The following is a 7,242-nucleotide window of genomic DNA, read 5'->3' as shown; positions in this document are numbered from 1 at the left end:
TGAACATGTTCTTGCATGAGGCCCACAACATGCAAGATTGAGGCTTGATTGACACTGCTGCTTCCCAACAAGAAAGTTGCCAGTTGAACTCCCAGCTGGGACGTTCCTGCGTACAGTTTGCATTTTCTCTCCTTGCATGCTTGAGTTTTTGGGAAGTGGAGCATTGCTGATTTTATTAAACCAAATTTATTTAGAGACAGTAGCTAGTCACTTTGRTTTGAGCCCCACCCMGACYAGCCATTAGCTCATCAACCATGGTCACACATAATAAACTCCATTTCTCCTAACTGAAGTCATTTATTTAGCTATCTATAACAAGTAAGATGGTAATTATTCAAACCTTTCTGCAGAATGTCACTTGCTGTTTTGAAAGACTTGATTATTTTTTGTCTTCCAGCACAGAAAAAAAAAAAAACAGCTGTTGATTTTTTCCTTTCCAAACCTATCAACTCCCCTGATGTAACAGCAGGCTGTAAACATCAAATATGGGCTTTTTTGTCCCTGTTTGCCTAATTAATTTGCAGTCTGTAACATTTTGCTGCATATAGAAGAATTTTTCAGATTGTTGGTGAGGTTTTTGTTTACCAAATTGTGCCTTTACCTCTGAGGCATCAGAAAAATGACCATTGATGCACATAGAACATCCAGTGGATGTTTGGCAATCCTCAAAATCTACTGATTTCTCTTTCTCATGACCTCCCTTGAAGCTTTTTGTGGATCCAATCTTAACTGACAAGCTTCACTGTTTTGCATGCAGGCAGCATTAAAGACTGAGTTAATCCCTTCTGATTCCCTGCTGCTGTCACTCACACAGTCTTAGTAAAAATCCACTCAGGGCTCTTAAAGCAAACGATGCAGTGCCACTCCAAAATATGTGACAATATGTGACAGCATTAAATAAACAAGAAAATAATTAATATTTAGATGAGTAATTGTTTTTTGTCATGAAAAACAGCAATGCCATAAGTAAAACTATTTAAAATAAATGTTTTGCTTTATTCTAATAGCTCCAAATTCTATGACTCCAAATTTATTCCACATTGTTCACAATTTCATAGGAATTTTGATGGTTTAGATTACAACAATGTAGCGCAAWGTCAACTATGATGCTTTTAAATTTCTGCTTTTTGTTGAGTTGGATCTTAGGTGATCAGGGCAAATGTTTCAACTCTGGTCATTAATCTGGAGATTCATCATTTAAAACTATCTACATGCAACCTTATTTTTTTATATTTCCCAGCAGCACTTTGTTGTGTGTCATAAACATATCCTCTTTCAATTCTTTGCCAAATGAAAATGTCTAATGAAAAGGTAACAATTATGTGAACATGTGGGATTTTAGCAGCTGCAGAGAATAAAATAAATATAAGTAAAATTTAAATACCCTGGGTCTTCATTGCTGCAAGRCTCTTTTAAATGACTAATATTTGTTTTCCCTCTTTTGAATCATTACAGGGGATCAAAAGCAATCTGTAAACTTTGTTTAAAATAACAAAATAATCCAGAGACTCAGACTATCTGGAGCCAATATGTGATTAAGGAATTATGACAACAATGACGCCTTGGCTGCCTTTTATACATCACACAGTGTTTTTTTTTTCTGTGCTCTGTAATATACACATTTAGTTAATGTGTGATTCATGATGGGATTGTGCTTAAAATATTTATCATTACAACTTTTCTTGACTAAATAGCTAGTTGGAAGTTTTTTTGGGGAATAAACAGTAAAGTATTTTTTTCAAGTTTTCTACAGTTGGCAATATTTACATGTATTGTGTGTTATTGTGACCTAAAGTGATGAACTAYAGACTACTTCCACTGATTATGTCTAAACAAACATATTAAAAACACATGTAAAACAAAATAAAGAATGCATTAAATGTGTKGGTTTGAAACACATCTAAGACTAGATTTAGGTGAATTTAGCTCTGCAGTAAGGTGTCATATAGCTTATAGTAGYTCAAGTCAAGCATCAGCTCTTTTGATACAAACAACCTTGGACAGAAGTCATGCAGCCAAAGCAAAATCCTGTGCTTGCAAAATGTCCTGGTCCCTTTGCTGAGTCTGTGTTGCTTTAAACACATAAAACCATACCTTTGCTCTTTGAGGATCACCGTTGTTCTGCAGAGAACTGCATCTCTTAGAAGTATTTTGCTGACAGTAGTCTTAAACTTTTACCACTCTGCCTCWATCAGAGTTGTGTGGAAGAAACAAGGATGGTTGTATGGGAAAATKAATGAGTTGGTGGTTAGTATGATCATTGGGCTAAGGGGAATTATCAGATTTTTATTTCCCATTTCATACTGAGGTGATTAAATCAATGCAACACTGCAATGATCACATAACAAATTTCATCCAATCTCTTATTAGAGAATTGGCTCTTTGAGATGTTGCAGGAGGAAAAAGGTTRCAGAATGTATATACTGTATACACCAAGTACACATACAAAGTACTCTAAAATTGAAAAGCTTTCAAAGCATCAGGTGTTCTTTGTTTGCATGGCTTTTCAGAAATCAGCAGGAGGTCACACAGCTGCATTTAAAGACAGATGCTTTAGCAGACTCTCTGTCCTCAGCCATTATTTACAGCAAATAAAGTCATAAAAGGCTGTTGGTTTCGTACATGGATCAGTTCTGATTTTCAAATCCAGGATTTCATAAAATACTGCAAAACCAGTCCTTTGTAACATCTTTAATATGCTCGCAGGGCATCAGGTTACCATCAGTCAGCTTGTGGGTAATCTGTAGTGAGTTCACTGTTGTGTGCACGCTGGACAGATTTGTATATTGTGATTATCCAAAGATTTGGTAAAGTGCACTCAGCAGACACAGTCCTCCACTGATTTCTGTAATCACTTTGAGGTAATTATGCAGGAACACACCAAATTACCTCCTCAGGGTTCAAAATCAGAATCATTTCTGTGACTTTGTGATCCCTGCTCTGCAGAGACACTCACCAATCCCTGTCACAGGAAAGCTCAGCCTCAACAGCACAGGCATTAAATGGATGTATAGTGTGCATTATTACACACTTTAAAGTTTGCTTTGTGCTCGGCTCCAAAACTTTCTTTGAAAATAGTACAAATATAAAATCAGTTAAACAATTTCAGACGAAGGAAGAAAAACCTGCATCAAAGTGTTCAGAAAGAACCAATGAAAGAAATGTTTAAGTTTGTTCTCATGTTTTTCAACCCGTTCAGTTTTCTCTATTTTCTATGACGTTTCTGACCTTTTACATCAAATTATTTTCAACGGGAAGGTCTTAATTTACCAACTACAATTCGATGGTCTTCTTTCGTCTTTGGCTCTAAAATCATGTAAGGCTGGATGGACAAGTCTTTTAATTACACTGCCTGAAGTGAAGTGACTTGTTTGGATTTAAAGGAACAGATTCTGAGATCACACATCAGAAAAGGGGTGAACGAGGGGCTTGTGGAGTTACAACAAAGATGAATTCAGAGAAAAATATTGCAGTTCCACTTTWTGTAGACCCCAATTGAAGGATTTCTATGGGAAAAAGAAGGATTTAAAAGCAAGATATGGCTTCTTTAAAAGTCCACTAATATTGTTCATGATTATGTGAAAAATTTTAGAAAATGTCTTCGATGAACAAACTCCACAGAGCTCACAACAAATGCTTTCACAGCTTCTTAACCTCAAAAAAATCATGGGAATCGTTTTGCGTTCTAACAGTTTTACTACTAATAGTAACGGTGATATAAATCTAATGGCTGCGTGCTGACAGGACTTGATGGCAGATTGCAGGCCTAAATGACAAACGGTTTCCACTCGGTAAGCAGAGGTGATTTTGAGATGAAGATCGAGGTTGTTCCGCTCAAGCTGTCACAGGAAGCTGGAAGCATCAGTTGCAGTGTGACACATCTGAAATTGGCTCTGCTCTCTACCTGCATCTGAACGCCGGGATCCGGCTCAACCTTCACTTGGCCAATCAGAGAGAAGAAAGGGCGGAGTGGTCCAGGAAAGAGCGGAAGACAAGTTGCAGCTTAAAAGAACACGACTTTTCATGGTTGTTCATCACTCGACGCCAAAAGGGAAGCAGTTTATAAATTGCATATGTCCCCTTTAAAAGGTTTGACCAAACTGGCTACAACTCTGTCCCTTCACATCATAAGATGGGTTCAGTTTAAAACCCAACACTAAAGGCAGTGGGTAATGTGCCTTTCTTTCCTTTAATTGAAATAAAAACAAAAGTTTTTTRTCATTTATTGCGAAAAATAAAGGAAGAGGGGACAATGCTCTTGCCTTTCGGTTATAATAGACATAAGAAATTCTCCTATAAAAACGCTCATGCTTTTTGTTCAAAGTTATCTTTTGTTTTCATCTCCTATGTGCTTTTAATAAAATCGACATGCAACCTATTTGCATAGGCTGGATGGCTTTATTGAATACCTTAGTCACAGCTGAGATCCTTCTGTTTATCACTGCCTCATACACTTTCTTTGCTTTGCAACATTTAGAAGTAAGATTTACGCCTCCAGTGCTTCAAGTGCCAGTGTCGGCGCTTTGCCTCAATTCAAACAAATCAGATGCTTTGATGTGTGCGCGCGTGCTAGCCTTCTCAGCATGGCTTTTGTGTTTGGACTTCAATAAAAAGGCTCTCTAGAAGGTAATGTGATTTTCTTTGCAATTGCATGTTCGCTGTATAGCTCTTATGCGTTTCTCTTAAAGAGAAGGATCACTGTGGATTCTCAGGGATGGATTGTTTGTCTTAAGAGGTTCTAAAAATGCACAACCYCAAAAGCTGGGCCACATGCCTGACTATGGACCGACATACAGTAAATGATGCAATGTCCGCAAACCAAATTAAGATTTTGTCCTGTTTTATGGTGATAAAGAATTGGCATGCATGCAGGAATATTTACTGCACGTTGTTATAATATGGCGCAATTTCGCTTTATTTTTTGTACGCAAATGGTTTGCAAATGTTACCATGTAGAACAATTACAACCTCTTCTGATTAAATGCTAAAACCTATGTATGCTTATGTTCTTTTTATTTCAGGGCTATTCAGGGTGGCTATTTTTTCTTTGCTTTATTTAATATAAAAATTGATTTCAAATAATTTGTTAATGTATAACCTATGTTTCAATGCAACAAAATACATAAATACATATAATAAATAAATAAATTTAAAAAGCAAAAACATAATACTTGTTCCGTATGTCGCAGTGTTTTAGCTACMGTTATTGGGCACCCCCCATCCCCCACCCAACTGGCGTCAGGACCCCAAGTTGTTGGCTTCGAGTAACCCCGACCCCCAAAGTGATTTAGTTGAATAGCCTTATTTTATTTCATATTGTTATTCCCCCCCCCCTAATTTATTTAGACCAAACTTAAATAAAGGGAACTAAAAGCAAATTTAACATATTTTTACTTTTACAAATTATCCTTGTAAACCTCAGCGTTGACGTTCGCACACTGATAGATGATCACAGACAAGTTTGTTTTTTATTGGTTTACATCAGCAGAAAACGGTGTCTCCTTGAAAGAGACACTATTCTGCTGAAGTATCTCAGGTTGCTCAGAGTATGCTGTGCCGCTCCAACAACTGAAATGGACTCGACACTTCCGCAGGGAGAATTGCACCGTCAGCAAAAGCAAACGGACATTGATGAATGTTGACCTCTGAGTGTTTGGTAAATAATCTCTGATGAGCCACAGTGCATTCTGGTTGAGTAATAAGCAAAGAGTAATGACAAAAATGTAGAAGCAACACAAACATACAGACACGACATAAAGAGACCTGGGTTACACAGTGGTTGTTTTTTTAACCCCGAGCGTAAAAAGCTCAGGGTTCAAGTGTGAGTGGGCGTGGCAGGACAGAGGAGCAGGGTCAACRAAGAAGAAGACTGAACATAAAAAGTGTCTAAAAACACAGGATCTAAGCTTGGGAAAACTGAAGATTTGTAATAAAACTCAAAGACGGATCTGCTAAACAAGAAAACAAAATCACAATGACCAAAAAAGAACTGAGACCCGATCTAAAACAATAAGACCTGTCAAAAAGTAAGCAAGACACAGATCCAAATAAAATTGTTCAAGTTTTGTTGTTGGTCATAGTTCTCCAAGTTTCCTTAGCTCCTGAACAGAACATCATAATTTTAGCCTAAGTCTTGTTATAAAAATTAGTTCAAATCTACTTTTCTTTCCTTTGATCTGTGTGTTTTTGTGGTGGTGGGCTTTTTTTGAGCTTTAAATCATGATGTGTCATTCCCTGATCAAAAACATACCCAGAGTGTTGCTTTGATCCATTCATGCATATTTGAGAAATCCTTGACTCTCCTGTAGCCATGTGGAGCTGCCTAAACACTTGCTGGTACAAAGCTCYGCCTATTTACACAAAGCTCCTCCCTGAAGACTGCAGCTGAGCTCCCACCCCACAGAGCACCCCTCCCCCGAAGCACTGTTGTGAAGACGTGCTGAAGTGGGAGTGTCCAAAATGGTAGGAGGTTTATAAAGAAAAAGAGATCAATTTCAAGGTGTTTAGATAGACTATTACAGAGCTCGTGAGGGGGCATGGGAGATTTTTTTCTTTTGCGCTCCCACGCAATACTATTGTGTTACCTCGCAATACCTTTTGCGTTACCTCGCAAAAGTCACTTATCACTGTGGTGCCTGCTGTTTTATTAACAAATTCAAATGTTCACATTGCGAGTTAGCATACTGCTTTCATTCAGCTTCAGAATGAACATATCACACAGCCAAGCATGGAAGTATGTCWTATGACGATATTTTAACACAGTGCAGCCAAGCAACATCAATGTCAATTTCACGAACTCGTAGTGACACATCCTGTTTTGGTAACCAGATATTTCAAAATAAAAGTCTGATTTGATTCAATTCAAATGCAAAACAAACTTTTGCGAGGTAACGCAAAAAGTTTTGCGAGTTACCGCAAAGATACTACGAGGTAATGCAAAAGTATTGCAAGGTAACGCAATAGTATTGCATGGGAACACAAAAGAAAATAATCCCCCCATGTCCCCTCATGGGCTCCATAGTCTATGATGCAAAGTCCAGATTTTTTTATATATGTACACAGCATTTTCATGACAACTGAAGGTAACATAGTACTTGATTGTAGTGTAGCTTTAGCCTGGCCCTTGCCTTCCTATGCAGTTCCACTCAATTCTAGTTTAGGCGGAGTTTTGAACAACGCCAATTTTCTGCGCAGTGTCTGCTAGTTAGTTTAGCATACAGCAGTGGAGGAAGTGAATGAAGC

Source organism: Austrofundulus limnaeus, unplaced genomic scaffold (assembly GCF_001266775.1).
Source record: "Austrofundulus limnaeus strain Quisiro unplaced genomic scaffold, Austrofundulus_limnaeus-1.0 Scaffold12, whole genome shotgun sequence".
Classification (NCBI taxonomy): domain Eukaryota; kingdom Metazoa; phylum Chordata; class Actinopteri; order Cyprinodontiformes; family Rivulidae; genus Austrofundulus; species Austrofundulus limnaeus.
The sequence above is the reverse complement of the archived record's forward strand: the minus strand, read 5'-3'. Positions refer to the sequence as shown.